The sequence below is a fragment of the Physeter macrocephalus genome, chromosome 20 (genome assembly GCF_002837175.3).
Source record: "Physeter macrocephalus isolate SW-GA chromosome 20, ASM283717v5, whole genome shotgun sequence".
NCBI classification, from domain to species: Eukaryota; Metazoa; Chordata; class Mammalia; order Artiodactyla; family Physeteridae; genus Physeter; species Physeter macrocephalus.
In genome coordinates, this window is record NC_041233.1 from 63104511 (window position 1) to 63123085 (window position 18575).

General features: G+C 39.0%; 1 long non-coding RNA gene across 2 annotated transcripts in view; it reads left to right on the forward strand.

The window, feature by feature from the left end:
• The first annotated feature begins 3060 nt into the window (after positions 1-3060).
• The window catches only part of LOC102992521 (uncharacterized), a 109648-nt gene continuing 94133 nt past the window's right edge, over positions 3061-18575 (forward strand). For both annotated transcript variants that reach the window (XR_447372.2, XR_003677632.1), the window contains exon 1: positions 3061-3256. This is a non-coding gene — a long non-coding RNA (uncharacterized lncRNA). The remainder of the gene's footprint in view (positions 3257-18575) is intronic.

Genomic DNA, 18575 nt, shown 5'->3' on the forward strand with positions numbered 1-18575 from the left:
CTGCGCGTCCGGAGCCTGTGCTCCGCAACGGGAGAGGCCACAACAGTGAGAGGCCTGCGTACCGCAAAAAAAAAAAAAAAAAAAAAAAAAAAAAAAAGCACTTGCCAAATTTATTTGATCGAAGAACTCCCTTTGTTGTGTATTCATCTACCAGGTTGCTACTGGTTCTTATATCAGAACTCAAATATTTTAAAAGGAAATACCAATGAGGTGGAGACTGCAAACAAGAAACGGCAAGTTTCCTGTAAAGGCACTGGGTTCTACTCTTGCTGTTCTGTAGCCAGGTCCTATCGACCAGCCTTGATCCTCACTTGTAGTGAACTCTTCCCCAATCCATTGTAGTCCTTAGTCTTCTCAATTATAAAGTAAGTGTGTTGAGTCAGAACTCAATATGTTTCTTTAAAGTTTTAAAATTATATAGCTATTATGGATTGATGCAGTATTTTCCTGTGTAGATTGAGTCCACCAAGAGAGTCCTTGGGTCAGAGTTGATCAAATAAGCTACTTTCTGTTGTACAAAATAGAAAAATCAACCAAATTATTATGTCAAAAAAGCTTACAAAGGTAAAGCTTAAATGGCTAAAGGAATGACTTAAAGTGGGGCTTGAAAAATATCACCAGGACCCACACTATTCCACCTTTCTTCTCAGCTCTGTTTCTTCCATGTAGGCAGGTATAATCTTTGTCCTTGGAGGTGTACAGCTGCTCTGAATTTCATGTTTTTAGCTTCACCTCCAGCTTGAAAGAGAACTTATCTTTCCCTCAGAATCAGACAAATGTCCAGGGTTAGCCTCTCATAGGTTGGATTAGATTGAATTACTACATCTGAAACAATTAAACTAGGTAGGGAGGTAAGCTCTCCAATGGTGGAAAATCACTGTTTGCACATTAGAATCACCTTCAGAGATTTAAAAAAATACTTATGCTGGGGGCCAGCTTTAGACTAATTAAGCCTGTACATCTGTGAGTGAGAATCAGGCATTAGTATATATATATACTAATTTTTTTTTTTTTTTTTTTTTTTTTTTTTTTTTTGTTACGCGGGCCTCTCACTGTTGTGGCCTCTCCCGTTGCGGAGCACGGGCTCCGGATGCGCAGGCTCAGCGGCCATGGCTCACGGGCCCAGCCGCTCCGCGGCACGTGGGATCCTCCCGGACCGGGGCACGAACCCGTGTCCCCTGCATCGGCAGGCGGACCCCCAACCACTGCGCCACCAGGGAAACCCAGGCATTAGTATATTTTAAAGTTCCCTAGTGATTTCAGTGTTTATCCCGAATAACCACTGCTTTAGACCTGGACTATAATGATTCATGTTTATACAGTTCACCTGGGGAATATTTCAAAAGGCAGATCCTGATTCAGCAGGTCTGATGCAGGGCCCAAGTCACTACATTTCTTCCTTCCTCTTCCTTCTTTCCTTCCGCACTCCCTCCCTCCTTTCCTTTCTATCTTTTTCTGTCTTTTCTTGGACATTGGAAGCTTTATTTTTAAACCTCACACAGACAGAGCACGGAGGGCTGGATTACTGGACACTGGGCCAAAGGAAGCTTGCCCACATGAGCTTAGCAGTCCTGCTCCAAGGGATAAAACTTCGGGCTGGCCTGGGCTTCTGTCCATCCGTCCAGCGGCCTTGCCCACCTGCCCCAAGGGAAGGCTGGCCACTCTGGGCTGCAGACTTAGGGCACCACCCACAGTGGGAGGACAGGTCTGCCCAGAGCCTCTGATAAAGGAGGGTTTACATTTCTGTAAGTCGTTTTGGAGCTTAAATTGTAGTGTTCTAGATATTAAAAACAGATTTTGTAAGTCCCTGGTGAGGTCATCAGGTTAATTAAAGGACTTTTGAAACAATTCCCATTTCTGATCCCTCCTAATATCTGACAGATACCATCAAGAATAAGTGTTGAGGTATAAAAATACTGTACGTGTATATATAAAACAGCAACAGAACTATACCACATTTCTAAAGCAAATGTACTGTGAAGAGGACACCACATAGTTTAACTTGAATGCATTTATAATCCTGGCATCACTTCCCACTCTTTTCAAGGAAAAATATTTAAATAATTTAAATAAAAGTCACGGGGTGATATTTACCGTTTAGGAATTTAAAAGGGTGGAACATTCCAGCACTTTATCAGCACATCTGCTTGTGGTCTCATGAGTAGCCTTCCTTGAAGCCTGCCCACCGTCAGTTCATTTGGTTTCAAAAGGCGCTCGGAGTTTGCAGAAGACCAACAAGAACTGCGGTAAGAGTCTTTGTTGGGATCAGTTACAAAAATACTAAGTCGTCATGAACCAAAACGCTTCAACACCACCACAGAGACGGTACAGAACCGAAGTGCTCAAACCGGAGGAGCAGTCAAGGGGCCCAGAACATACAAAAGCTTTAAATATAAGTTGAGTATATACAGAAGCCGGGCAGAGGAATTTCAGGAGCTTCCTCCGGGTCAGGAGGCATCTTTCGGGAGGAGCCCAGGGCCTCAGGCTGAGGATTGGGGAGGAGCCCGACCAAGAAGGGAGCCACCGGCTCAGGCCGGTTCTCAGTGACTCACTCCTTGAGGACGATGCCGGTTGGGCCTTGGAGGGTTCACCGAGGGCCAGGCCGCAGGTGTTCGCGGCTTCAGGTTCCTCGCAAGTCGGGCCCCGTGTGCGTGGCTGCGCCCTGGAGGCCACCTGGAGCCTGCGCGCTGGGTCGAGGAGGCGGCAGAGCGCCTGCAGCCTGAGGCTCGCGCTGTGCCGAGCGCTTCTTTGCCAACTTGAGGTGCGTCCAGGCCATCTGGGCACCAGCACGGACGACCCCGCGCCCAGGGCGGGGCACGACTCTCCCCACAGTGCAGGCTAAGAGTCCAAGCAGGGAGGGCGCCAAGGGAAAGCCAGGAGAGAGGCTGGATCAGACCCTCGGGAGCACAGCGCCGCGGCTGAGGGCTCTAGGCCCTGGAGAGGCTGGGGTCAGGGGCGGGGCGGGGCGGGGCGGGGCCCCCGGGCGGGGCCCCCGGGGTCAGGGGTGGGGCCCGGTGGGGCCCCCACCGACCACTAGCCAGTTCGCCTCTGTACCCAGCCAGCTCATGCTACTGGCCACGGGACTAACCTCGTCTCAAGGAGTTAAGGAGCTGGCTAGTGCCCTCCTCTCTCCTAGACTCCCCTGACTCTCTTCCTGCCACCCAGCGCTGGGGGTCCCAGGAGACTGCACGCCACGGTGACCACACTGAAAGACCCCGGACGCCTGCGGCAGGCCGGGCCCACCGGCCAGAGTCAGGTTAGCACATTGTTTTGGGAATGCCTGCCCTTTGTTTTGGAAATGTGGCCCCGATGAGCCGCAGCTCAAGACACTACATTTCTTTTCTTTTTTATTTTCTGTGCCTGTGGGTCTGTTTCTATTTTGTGAATAAGTTCATTTGTATCATTTTTTAGATTCCACATATAGGTGAAATCATGTGATATATGCCTTTCTCTGTCTGGCTTACTTCACTTAGTATGGTAATCTCTAGGTCCATCCATGTTACTGCAAATGGCATCATTTCACCCTTTTTTTGTGGCTGAGTAATTTTCCATTGTATGTGTGTGTATGTGTGTGTGTGTATATCACTACATTTGTAATAGGTTTCCAAGTGATACTCATGATGTGGTTCACTGCCACACTTCAAGAAGCAAGTTATATGCTATTCAATATCTATTCCTAAAGCTGTGAGTTAGGTCCATTTTGACCAAAACATGTGGGCCAAGAGTGGAGAAGGCATGATCCACCAAGGGAAAGTTTAGCTATTCCTGATGGAATTTTCTGATGAGACTGGAGTTGACAGAACCAGCTTTTTTCGTTATTATGTGTAACAGCTTATACGCATGTTCATGTTCGTATTTTAACTGTCTTTAAAATTCTGTACTCTGGTGAATAAGGAGCATTATTTGCATAGAGATTGTCTAGCAGGTGGCCAGCAGCTTGCCAATAATCATCAGCCAGGAAGTGTTAAATTTACTTTTATCCTTTGCTTCCTTCTTGTGAAATAATAAAATTGGGCATGATTCTTAAAACATAAATTACAAAAAAGTACTGTTTAAAACATCTAAACAATAGTGACTTATTGATAAGGGTTAGTTTCAATGGATAAAAAATTGCTGTGTAAAAATAAGTTCCCAAAATACATTTCTGTAGGTAAGTAGTATCTCTTAGTAAAAGAACAAATATCTACTAACAAAAGTATTTACTTAGATTTGGGCAGCAAAACAAAGGGGATTTAAAAGTGTAACAGTGTAGGTCTACCCACACCTGCATAACCATTACTAGGTGGCACCTAACCCTAAGTAGTAGTTTTACTCAAGCATGCACAGGGTTTTACACTGATCACTTGCAAATGCAGTTTTTAATAGCTTTTACTAGCATAGTTAATAATGTCAAAATAACTTAAATAATTGACCTTCATGGAAATGCTCTAGAGTCATGGAATGTTTTTTCTTTGTTGCAACTTTGCACAATGCGACTAAGCTCTGTGTGTGTGTGTGTGTGTGTGTGTGTGTGATAGCAAGTCATCCTGTTATTTTACAGACATTAACAGCAGAACAAGAAGAGTGGTGAGATGCTAGTTCCCTTGACAGGGCCAGATTGAGCACAGGTTCTGTCTGTGTGTGTGAGGTCAAGGCTGACCCAGCAGCCTTGACCAGCCTTTTCCTACGAGGAGAGGGTGTAAGGACGACCTGGGTGGAGGTGAATTTTCTGCCAGGGTGAGGGGGGTGTGTATCTGCTCTTGTTTCCCTCAGGACCAGGTTAAAAAGGCCAGAGGGCCCATAACACCCTTGACCAAGAGCACCCCAAGCTGGCTTTGTCTGTGCCTGGAGCAAAGCCATGTTCTAGAGGGGAAACTGGTGCCTTCTGGTCACCAGGAAGGCCCCAGGTGTTCAAGAACAACCTGCAGTAAAGCTCACTGGTTAGCAAGCACTGGCTTTCCTCAGCCCAGCTATCTCTGCAGGGACGTCAAGGAGCATCCAAGGCAGCCAGGCTTCAAAACAAGAATTAAAATGGTAAAAATAGATGCCAACTATTTCAAGCTGAACAAATTTGCCCCTTTCTTCATCCCTGTATCTCCATTTTATCCTCTGTGTGGGCATGAGGTGTGTGGGCTCCCAAGGCCAGATGGTGCAGCAGCTAAACAGCCAGAGTGAGGAGTCCAAAGTTAACTGGAAAGTCATGTCTTATATTCTGTCAAGAAGTTACATCCCTGCCATGTTATCAGATGATGAAGTGTTGCGTTTCCTCCAGGGGACTTTTTGAGAACTTTCCCTCTCCCTTAGATTCCCAGGTTGTAATTATTAGCCCCAGAATGAATTCCTAAGACTTCCATGTTCTCTTGAAATACAGTGGCTTTTACAGTCAATTAACCTGTTCCCTTCTCCCTCTCTCTCCTCCCAAATGGATCCCAAGGTTCACAAAATTTTATTTTATTTTATTTTATTTTAAAATTTTTATTGGAGTATAGTTGATTTACAATGTTGTGTTAGTTTCAGGTGTACAGCAAAGTAAATCAGTTATACATATACGTAAAGCCACTCTTTTTTATATTCTTTTCCCATATCGGTGATTATAGAGTATTGAGAAGAGTTCCCTGTGCTATACAGTAGGTCTTTGTTAGCTATCTATTTTATATATAGTAGTGTGTATATGTCAATCCCAACCTCCCAATTTATTCCCACTCCCTTTACCCCCTGGTAACCATAAGTTTGTTTTCTACATTTGTGACTCTGTTTGTGTTTTGTAAATAAGTTCATTTGTACCATTTTTTTAGATTCAACATATAAGCAATATCATATGATATTTGCCTTTCTCTATCAGACTTACTTCACTCAGTATCACAAACTCTAGGCCCATCCATGTTGCTACAAAATTTTAAATGAAGATATTGACTCCCAGTCTGTTGCCTTGGCCTCATTCCCAGGTACTATATCATATCAAAGCAACATGAAATATCAAGAATAAAAATCTGAGGCTAAGACTGAGTAACTGACATCCATGCTTAACTCACTTAGTATCTCAGAAGTTCTACAGTTGACGTGAGTTCTGAAGAGCCTACCAAGAACCCTGTAGTGATACCTTAGGTTGTCCTTAGTCACATTTTTGATGACTCAGTATATTTTGAATCACTCTAAATAAATCCCTGTTCAGCCTTGAATGCTAAATGTTTTATACCTAAACCATATCTTTTCCTGGGTCCTGGAATCTCCTACCCCCAGCTGCTCTAATCATATAACTCTCTGAAGGTCTTTCCTCTCATTGCCCTGCTCCCCACTAAGGTCTTCGAAAGAAATGCATTATTAGTAGCCATGTGTACAGTTAAGGAAACCGAGGGTCAGAGAGTTAAGTAATTGTTCTCAACTCATACAGATACAAGGGCTAATTTGAACTCAGTCCTTTGCAACATACCACACTTAATGCGTTAACTTTTCCAGGAGCCAATTTTCCTTCCTGCAGGAATAGTTGTTGTTTCAGATTTTGAACTCTTGGAGAGCAGTAGCTGTATCTCATTTGCTCTCAAGTGCTCTGCACCAGGCAGAATGTCTGGCCAAAATGGCTGTTCACTAAATATTTGTTGTATCAAAGAGATGGACAGTAAGTGGTGAAGATACTTTGGTTTGGGAGGAGATTTTAGCTCCCCCTAATTTATACTCACGTTGACAGCTTCTTCACTGTCCCTATATACCTTAAATATACCATGCTGTGTGTGGACAGCACAGGCATGCCTAAGTACTTCCTATTTGTGCTTTCAGAGCAAGAAGATACATAAGCCAGGACAATTACTTCCACCTTCCCATTGTCCCCTGGTTGACTGAACCATGACCGCAGTACCTCTACATATTCACTGAATAGTAGAATCTTAATTACTTCTTTGGCCAGTGGCATTACTTCCATTAGAAACCCTTGGAACTTGGTACTTAATAGTTACTTAAAAATACTTAGAGTTATAAAATATCAGAAGATGATGTAATGGCAAAAGGGAATTAGTCTAATTCCTTTATGTTATTGATGATAATATAAAATCAAAACGGGTAGGGCTACTTGCCCATAGCTATCAAAGCAACAGGTTACTTTTGCTACCTTGACCAAATTGAGATAGAAAATGACTTGCCCTTCCTACAATCTATTATGCAGATTGAGATTGAATATAACTGCTCTGGAGAATGTCAAGAGCAGTTAAACATTTGACCCAAAGAAATTCAAATTAAATATGAAAGTGGTGATGGGGCCCTTTAGGAAATACTTCTGCCAAACTTGACACCCCGACCTGTTAAAAATTAGCTACTCATTGGTTAATGCCCAGGGTCAAGAATATGGATGTCTAACAAGAAGGGCTGCAGGGAAATGCTTTCTCATCATGAACCAGGGTTAATGTGGGCTCTTACAGGAGACTCAGGTGACTGTAATATCAGGAGTGTTAGTCACACAGCTGGGTTGTGTCACTTTCAAGATTATGTAACACATCGTGACTGAGAGACTTAACATCTAAGGTACTGACACGTCTTTCAGTTTTCTGTAAATGTATATGTGTATTTATAATAAGACAATATAAATATGTATCCCAATGCAATATGTATTAGGATGTTGACATAATGGAGAATCACTGGATGATATTTAAGAAATATAAATTGTTGTAATAACCATAATTATAAAAATCTGTAAACTAATAACTGTCAAATGACAGTATTTATAATGTTGCATCAAAAATTCTGGATTCTATCATCCTAAACATATACTTTTCAAATGTAATTTGTTGTTTTTCCTGGAAAACATTAAAAGTAATTTATCTTACTGTCTATGCATGTAGAGGGAGGAATGTCATTAGTGTTTTCCAATGATTTTATATCTTTGAATCCTGAGGCAGAGAACTCAGGGGGAAGAGATATTCATTCAGCCTAAGTTTTGACAAGTTTTTTATTTGAGAAATGGATAATTATTGATCTTATAAGACCTGACCAGCTTCACTATTAAGGCAGGAAGAAAAAAAGAAACCCTAGACTGTCATGGGTACCAGTATAGTACAGGCACTGTGCTCAATTCTTCACACATATATCATGTCATCCTCATGACAATCATAGGAGTAGGTATAACTATCTTAATTTTATGGTTATGGAAATTGAGGCAAAGAGAGCTTACATGACATAAGTACCATGCTCTTCCCTTGATCCAAGGTGTCTAAGATTTGCTGACTGTGTACACACAAATAAATCAATGACACATTAATAGGGTTGTTAAGTAGCTGTCATGTCACAGTAGTAATGATACTGGAATAGTCAGCGCACATCCTCAAGAATGACCCAGCCATATTTAAGGTGCCAAGCTTCCATTAGCAAAACTATTGTGAGGAAAATTAAATTTACTGACATGTATACAACCATAGATTCAGATATTTTTTATCTTGAAGATATCCTTGAGATCTTTTAATCAAACTATTCCTTTTATAGAGGAGAAAAATGATATTCATGAGGTGACATGCTTTGCCCAAAGCATGAATCCTGGTTCTCTTGTGAATTCCACAATTCTTCTATTAACCAGTCAGTTACAGAATATAGAGACAAACAGTTCTGAGTGGCATTTTCTGAATTCCATTACTTTACTCTGGGAAAGAATATCAGGGATCTAAGAGTCATGCAGCCAAAGCCTGGAGTTTAGAGGATGTGGCGGAACCAGAAGTCGAATACCATTAGCATTGGACACTGGACAGACAGATTATTGGTTTACCTTTTCCCTTATTCATGAAGCAAATCAGTAAAGAATAGAATATATCATGAGTACCAGGCAAGGTTCTGATAACGTTGGGAAGAAGCAAATACCCTGGTGAGCTTGCTGACTATTGCTGCTAACAGCTTACATTCATTGAGCTGGCCTGCAAGGCTTTCTAGGCCAGAAAATATAACATATTCAGGCATCCTATTAAGTACTGAGAAGAAGCACTGCCCTTCCTACAGTATTTTCTAATATTAATAGTTGGGTGAAACAAATGGGAAAGTTCAGTTATCTTTTCTCTGGGAAAGGAAAGGAACAGGTGATACTCCTATTTGGCAGATGTAGGGATCTGTCATCAGACTGTGGAGGTGTCCGCGAAGTCTGAGGTGCTTATCATGCCCACAGGAGCAGGTCTCAGTCATCCTAAGGGAAACCAAGCCCTTTGACATGGACACAGGTGATGGCATCAGGGCTAAAGAGAACCACATACCATCAGAGCAGAGCAAGGTCAACTGTCTCTCAGATGACTTGGCCTCAATCTTTGCTAAAGAAAGACACTCCATAGCTGAATAGCAATGTGACACAATAAAAATTTCTTTGTGGGTAGTATAAAAGCATGTATGCTCAAATATTTGACCTCCTTAAGTATAAGGGGATGTCTCATTTCATGAGAAAATACATACTAAAGAATTTTAAGACAGTATGAACCACTACCACAACAAAGCAGAAGACAGTATGAACCACTACCACAACAAAGCAGCTGTTACTACAAAGCAGTTCACTACTACTAATGAGAGGTAGGTATGGGTGGACATTTAAACTCTTCACAGAATATTAGGAAATTCATTGTTAGAACAACTTTTACGTCACATAACACAATAAAGAGGAGAGAGATGTGTTTCCTGAAGTTGTTTGAGACACAGCGCTTTTAAAATCAGTATCCAATGTGAATACGAAAAATTGTAAGCCACGAATACCATCTACATAATACTAAAGCAATATTTTAAACCATCCTTGAAATGTATATTTATGATCTCTGCAATTGAACTTCAAAACAATAACTTGCTGTGTTGTTTTATAGTACCATCATTGAAGGTTTCTTGACAGTAATATTCATGATTTGCAATTGCCAAGGCATATCCCTCGGAACAAATACCAAATGTGTTTAAAATTTCTAGTCCTCCTGTTATAATTTTTAAAATATGACTTGATATTATAAACTTTATAAGCAAGAGACCACAGTGCTTAGGAATGTGGGCTCCAGAGAGAGGCAGCCTGTGTTGAAATCTTGGCTTTTCTGTATCATAGCTGTTCAAACTTTCACTGCTCTCTTAGTTTCCCATCTGTAAAATAGGGTAATAATAGCATCTGCCTCATAGAATTAATATAGATTAAAAGAAAATCTAAATAAAGATCATGGCCTTAAGCATTATTAGCATTTGATGAATTCTAGTTTTATGAGCATCCCAAGCTAACAATGGTTGACACGATTTCATAATAATATGCTTTCCCCAAATTGTTTGCTTGTTAGTTTTGTTTTGTTTAAAATAACTGAGTGTGTGCTCTACATTAGGTCCTTGTCGGTTATCTGTTTTATATATAGTAGTGTGTATATGTTAATCTCAACCTCCTAATTTAGAACTGTACACAATATTTTGTAATAACCTATAAGAGAAAAGAATCTAAGAATCCGAAAAAAAAAGAAATATATATATATATATATATATATATGTATATACGTATCTGAGTCACTTTGGTGTACGCCTGAAACTAACTCAATGTTGTAAATCAACTATACTTCAATAGTAAAAAGAATCAGAAAAAAAACTGAGTGTGTCATAATCAGACAGAATTTATAAGCTCTCAAAGATTAACTTCCTCTTTTATGAGAGATAACTGTCAAAGAAATTCTACCTTTAAATTTTTGTGTCTTCAATATTAAAGAATAAAGAAAAGAAAGTAACCAGTGCTTTGGCTTCATCATGAAAGAAGCCAAACTATTTCTCTGGGCTTTCTCCAAGGCTTGCTGTTATCGCTCACAGTTAAAAGGCCATGACCACAGCAACCACAAGTTTATTTCTGTGACTCCTGGCAATAAGCTCCTCCATTAAAGGTATCCAAAAGAATCTTTTTTATTACAAATCCAAGAGTATGCTTAATGGGGGCAAAAAAGATACTCAGAGAGGACAATTTTAGCCAAGTCCAGAGTATGTTAATGGCAAGATTGGGAGGAACCCTTGTCCAACACAGAAAATACAGATGTCCTGCTACTATTCTTGGACTGAGGAAAAAGATCAGCAAATATGTCTGAAACAAAGCTCTATTTTTTGCTCTATTTGCTAAGCAAAGGACAACTTTGGTTGCAGAACTCAGTCATTTAGAACAAAGCAGAGAAGCAACTTTATATAGTATTTTGAGGACGCATGGCTTCAGGGATTGCCGGACATTTAGAGGCACAGTGATGGAAGGCTGGTTTAGAGACTGGCTGACTTTCATAAGCAGGGTAGAAATTAGGGTGAAGAGAGTGAGACAGGGTCATGAGATCTAGGGCTGCAGCCTATCTTTCATTAAAATTGTATTTTGTTCAGTATGACTTCTTTGCAGTAATTTTGATTTCTTAAAGATATTGCTTTATAATGTAGGCATGCTTCGAGATAGTATTGGTTTGGTTCCACATCACCATGATAAAACAAATATCACAATAAAGTGAATCACACAGATTTTCTGGCTTCCCAGTGGACATAAAAGTTATGTTTACACTATACTGTAGTCTATACAGTGTGCAATAGCCTTGTCTATAAACCAGCGTACATACCTTAATTAAAAAATACCTTATTGCTAAAAAATGCTAACCATCATCTAAGCCTCAGGGAGTTGTAATCTCTTTGCAATACTAACATCAAAGATCACTGATCACAGATCACCATAAAAATATAGTATTGAGTTTGAAATATTGTGTGAATTACCAAAATGTGACACAGAGGCACAAAGAGAGCAAATGCTGTTGATAAATGCGGCACTGATAGAATTACTCGAGGCAGAGTTGCCATAAACCTTCAATTTATTTAAAAAACACAATATTGGTAACGTGCAATAAAGCAAAGCACAGTAAAATGAGGCATGCCTTTATCCTGATTACTGAGTTATTTGGTATCTCCTTAAATTTTGTGTCTGAGTTGAGTGCCTCACTCACCTCACCCTAGTCCTGTCTTGTCTGAAGCAGGGATACTGAAGTAGGGCTGCCATTGACTGAGGGGGATTGGTTAACTTCCAGTTCTGCGGTTACTTGGTATTCAGGTCAGTGAACAGTCAGTATGTTTTTTTAGAGGGTTGTAGCATTTTATTCTCATTATATTACAATTACTTTTTAAATTTGAATGATTATCTACTACCATGTCTCAGTATTTCAAGCCAGGTATTGAAATGCTGAGAAAGATAAAAGGTGGAGAGCATTCTTGTAATCTCTTACATTCTACTCAGTGTCTGTTCTAAACCTGCTCTACTTTCTCTATATCTTAGACTTACACCCTCACCTCCTCCTTCTTGAACAATTTAAAACATGCTATCTCCTCTGTCTCTGTTTGCAATCTATCTCTGTCTACAATGTCAAAGGCATAGAAGGCTACACTTCTGTCCAAAACTAATTATTCCACCAACGCATTGAATCCCATGCTCTTCCATCTTCTCTTTTTATTTCTATTTTTTTTCTTTCAACTACAGTTTAGACTATAGTTCCACAAGTCTATCTAATATTATAAAAGAAGCATTAATTGAAAACCTCATGAATCTAGTTTTAAACCTCAATTTTTTAAAAATTTCAAAGTTATTTCAAGTCATTTTTGCTATTTCTATGTCTCACCTCCATATGCCCCCATGGTTCATTATAAACGTTTTCACCATCTCTACTCACATTACCAATTTAGCTTCCCTTCAACTTGCAAGAATCACTGATAACCACTAATACCCAAATTCAGTGGAAAAGATAAAATCCGTATATTACTCAAAACTATGTAAATTTAATACCAAGTATCACTGACCATTTAATCTTCGAATCTCCTTTTCCTTGACTTCTGTCACCATCTGGATCTTCTGTTTTTCTAATTTTTCCTCTGCTTTGCTTCCTCATTTTCTATTTCTTTGCTCATCCTTTTTTTTCTCTACAAATTCTCATTCCTAATCCTCTTTCTCTAACTAAATAATACATCTGGACAATCTTTAATATGACAATGACTTAAAATATGTTTATGCTAATGACTCACAAGCTTACCTCACCAACCAAGACATCTCCCTGGTGAATCACACTCATATTTGCACGTTTCATAGGAAATATAGGAGGAAGACAATTAGCTTATCTTTAAATGTGATGAGTTATTGGATCATCTCGTTTGAATTATCTCAGTTAAGATGATCTCAAATTCCTTGAAAATAGCCCTTAACTTTTCTTTTACTGTTTTCCTAAGCCAAGTATTAATTAATTACTATTAATAGTCATCGCCTCCTTTCTCTATTTCTCTGCTCTCATCACTTCTCACTTGGCCTATTTAAATAGCCTCTGGAGTAGGTATCTGACTCCAGCTTCTCTACTCTTCCAGGCGATCATCCAGAGGTCCAAAAAGGAGTCTTCAAAATGCAAATTTAACCAATTACTTGATTTATATACATATTGGTGATTTCCATTTTCTATAGGACAAAGTCCTACACATAAATGAAAAGACCTTTCGTGATCTATCCCTTCACTCATATTTGAACTATACAATACATTGAGTAAGGTGCATAAATCTTAGGTATAAAACTCAATAAATTATTACATGCATATACCTGTCTAAACACCTACAAGATATAGATTACTTCTAGTATCCAATAAAACCCTCTTGGGCTCTTTCCCAGCCAGTGTTTCCCCAGGGGTATCTTCTATTCTGACTTCAATCACCTTAAATTATTTCTTCTTGAAGATCATCTGTAGAACTGTACAGTATGTACTCTATGCCTGTCCTCTTTTATTAAATATAATATTTGTGACATTCATTTACGTTATTGTGTATGTAGAACTAGTTCATCTTGACAATGAAGAAAACTTCTTACTATGATCTTTATTGAGGTAACTTTTTCTTTTCGTCTGTATTCTCATTAATCAAAGCATTATTTATTTTTTCACGAGTTTATTTAATTTATTTACTCTTTCTCATTTTTAAGATCAGGATTGAAAGTTTTTGATGATTCCCTGACATAAGCAATGAATTCCAGCCAGATGCAAATGTGTCTTGCTCACACTTAGTAAAAATACATATTACGATCTCTACCTGTTGAAACTAACCACAAATTTTAGTTGTTTCTTCACTTACAGACTCTTTTCTCAAATCACAGTGAAACATGTGATGGTCTCTGACCTGGTAGGTGAATGGAATTGTTTAAGAAAAGTAGGGGTCAGAGAGTCCTGCAGAGTGATCAGACAGACTAGATTAAGTTCTGGGGTAATAAGGAGAAGGGTTAATTACTTCAACCAAAAGGCACACAGTTCAAAGGAATTTACATGATTATTTCTCTGTGAATGAAAAATAAAATACTTGCAAATAAGCCTCCTTTCTCGGAGCCATTGATTAAAATACTGTATATAGCTATGTATGTTGTTCTGGAATAGAATGTAGAGAGGAGGAAGTGGAAGAAAGAAAGTGTAATTAACATATACAATTTGTCATCTGAATATTTTTAGATGATGATGCCCCCAAAATGTTTGAGAAGGGCAGATATGCAGAAGGGCTTTGGAATCCAAGCTGGGTTTGAGTTTGGACTTAACTCTCACTCTGATCAAACCATTCCTCTCTCTGAACATTAGTTTTATTCATTGTCAATAAAACTGATAATAATACCTACCACACAGGGTTGTCCAGAGGGTTAAATCAGAGGGTGCCTGTCAAAATGCTCCACCAATGAAGAATTCCATTTAATTACACTATTGATTAATTGAACCACAGTGGGATTTTTATTAAAGGTTCAGAGTATATATTATACATCATTTGGGTTAGGGAAGTTTTCTGGAATGTTCTTCAAGGCTGGTATGTACCATAATCATAATCAAAGTCTTACAGTAGTAGTAGTAATAGTAGTAGTAGTAATAGTAGTAGTTAGCACTAGTAAATGTATCGGAGAAAAATCATCTTAAACTTTTAATGACAAAACAGATACTAATTTAAGATTATTTATACTTTTTGGTTGACAAAATACATGAACAGTGCAGGAAGTGATACATAATTAGAGGGGTTTATTAGAAGATGTTAGCAGGACTTAACTGTCTGTTTCCACACAACTTTTTTGTTTGATCACACAATCAGAAAGAGAACTAGAATTAGGATACGAGTTCCCAAACACTGTGTTCATATAGTCATTCATGAGATCACGTCACTTCTTTCTAGTGAATGATTTCCCTTAGTATCCCCTTCCTTCTTTCCCTCCAGTTCTTAATAAATTTGACATCAGAAAAGCAGAGACTCTTGCTGTCTATTAATGTTATTGATTTCAACAGAAATTACAGAATTCAGCTTAGAGAAAAACTGAGCTGAAGAGAAAAAATCCTTTTATGATCTCTTTGTCTTTTGAATTCTCTTGTGGCTAAAACTAGGGAATTCCTGACAGCACATCCACCATAACTTTGTCCAGCTGGGTTTTAAATAACTCATTTTATTGGCCTTTTACAATCGCTCCTGGGAACTTGTTCTGGCATATAATAGAACTGAATGTTAGGAAGTTCTTCTTGATATAATATACCTGGGCTCAATTTTTGGGGAAAATTTCTTCTGCACAATTTCACCTCCATAAAGAAATCAATGGGAGTCATAAAAAGAAAAGAAAGTACTTGTCAGGTGGATAGGATGAGGGCATTTTGGAATAGAGTGGGGGGAAGCAACACTGATAGAACTCCTGCCAGGGAAGAAAGGAGGTGGGCAAAGTCAGCTTACATCAAAAGAAAAGACTGGTTGGAGAGAAAAATCGTTCCTCAAAGTGAATCTTAGAAAGCAACACCACCCCTGGAATCAATGGAAAATGCTATCCCTAACTGATGGCACACTCTTAGCTGATATGATCCTCAAGATGCTGACTTTAGGAACATCTAGGGGTGTGTTTAATTTTCATATTGTTAACCTCAAATTAATATTTAATCCATTTAAAAACCCGTTTCTATCCAGGTTAACAGGCATAACATGGCAAACATCAGCTGTGGGAGCATTTGGGGTGGGAGTGGAGGAAACAATTTAACTCTCCTCCAGGCTTTAATAAAACTGTTACTTTCTCACTGAGACCCTCTTATCTCGACCTCTCTCATCACATTTCCATGATTATCTTCTTTGAACTTTGAGTCCTCAACCTCAAAGCAGTGCATTTGAGAAAGTAGTGACACAAGAGCAGACATACAGAAGACAAGATAACTCTATGGAGCCATTGTTTTTTCTTTTTTTTTCTTCTTTCCCTGCCTATTCCAGCGGTCAAGAACATTTTCTTTCGATGGATTGTATAAAGATAAAAGTATCAGATAAAGATTTAGGGTACCTTTGGGAAAGACATCTGAAAAGGAGAGAAATTCACAGTATTATTCATGCAAGCCAAATTTAGGCATGCTTTAATTCAAAGTTAAGTCTTGCTATATTATTTATTTATTTATTTATTTATTTATTTATTTATTTATTTATTTATTTATTTATATATATATAATGTGCTGAAGTTTCCAGACCCCAGAAAGTTCAAATCCAATGGGCCACATTGCTTTTGGGCTAAAACTCAAATTTGTCAATTGGATGAAGAGAACACTGCCTGATCTGGCCCTTGTCTGTCTCTCCAGACTCACCTCTGACAATTCTAACCTGCCTTCTGGCCACACTGGCCCAATGTGGACTTCGTCAAATGTTCCATATCTCCTCCTGCTTCAGGGGTCCCACGTGCTACAGTTCTCTCGGGTTTTACTGACTACTCCTCTGCCCTCCTTCATCCTCTTGTCTCTTCTACTTACTTTTGGGAGCATTGCTTAATTTTCATATTCTCAGGAAAATCACCATCAGATTGGGTTCCCTTATTTTGTTGTGAGTTCCCATATGACACGGCCCTTTTCCTGTAAAACAGGTGTCATTAAATATAGACACATTAGAAAATATATGAATGTGTCCCTTACTAAAATGTAAGCTCCATGAAGCCAGAGTTCTTGTCTCTTCTGTTCATTGTTATACCATTAGTGCCAGCTCAGTGCCTGTTACATTATGGAGCCCTGCATTCTTTTGTGGAATAAATATGCATATTACAGCTTATAATAAAAAGTGGTTATTTATAGCAAGGTGTGACACATCTGGGAATAGCTGAATAGAACCTTTAATAACCACTGGTTTTGAAATGAGTAAACAAAGTCTTTCCCAAATGTAAATTAGTTTGCCACCTGCGTGAGTCATCAAAGTCATGCTCTAAAAAGCAAATACACATGCTTCCCACCACACAGCTAAAATAAGCCCACATAACCATTTAACTTCTCAACATTCTTTCCATCTATAATCTGTTTTCCTCATTTTATATATGTTTCCCCCACAGCAGTCACTGCACTATTAAATAATGCTTACAATACTATTTAAGGGTAACAGCCACAACATATATCTTGGGAAATTTAAGAGGATCTCAGAATGCTTTTATCTTTGTAGTGGATAGATAACTGTGATATTTAAATTCAAGTTGACAAGTGCTTTACTAGAGTCAAGAGATTCTCTGGTATTTCATAGATACACGAAAATCGGGTATCGTTCAGAAGCTGTTTTATTCAAAGTTATGAGTAAAAGGAAAAGATCAATAGAAATTCCATTGGTTTATGTAAAAATAATCAATGCTAGTGTGGGGAGGAAAACATAACTGCACAAAAGGTATTATTAGGATAAATGCACCTTAAAATGTGGAGAAGTGGGAATGAATGAAGAGTGAAAAGGTCCCCAAGAGGAAGACAATAGGGCTTAACATGTATGGAAGTAGGAGCATAGCTATTATCATCATGCTAAGGTTGAGCTGAGGAAGAGCTTCTAGGGCAGATATTTGAACACTCAGAATGGTAGATCTAAAAACAGGAGCTTACAGTTGCAACATTTCTAATGCCCAAAGTTGAGATATGAAGCTCAGCAGTAGCTAAAGCACATACACCCCAAACTGAATTGCCAAGACCAAATGGGCAAATAGGAGGGTTCACCAAGGGAGTTTCAATGAGAATGGGCTAACGGAACCAATTCATGAAGACTTCCATCATTCCTCCAACAAACAGTAGTCCCTTCACCCAGATACCCCTTGAATTAACTGTCCATTTTACTCAGATGGTAATGAACTTTTGATACTTCAGGTGATCATTTTAAAAATTTATTTATTTATTTATTTATTTTCAGCATCTTTATTGGAGTATAATTGCTTTACAGTGGTGTGTTAGTTTCTGCTCTATAACAAAGTGAATCAGCTATACATATATATATCCCCATATCTCCTCCCTCTTGCCGACACAAAGCACCGAGCTGATCTCCCTGTGCTATGCGGCTGCTTCCCACTAGCTATCTATTTTACATTTGATAGTGTATATATATCCATGCCACTCTCTCACTTCATCCCAGCTTACCCTTCCCCCTCCCCGGGTCCTCATGTCCATTCTCTGCATCTGTGTCTTTATTTCTGTCCTGCCCCTAGGTTCTTCAGAACCATTTTTTTTTTATATTCCATATATATGTGTTAGCATACAGTATTTGTTTTTCTCTTTCTGACTTACTTTACTCTGTATGTCAGTCTCTAGGTCCATCCACCTCACTACAAATAACTCAGTTTCGTTTCTTTTTATGGTTGAGTAATATTCCATTGTGTATATGTGCCA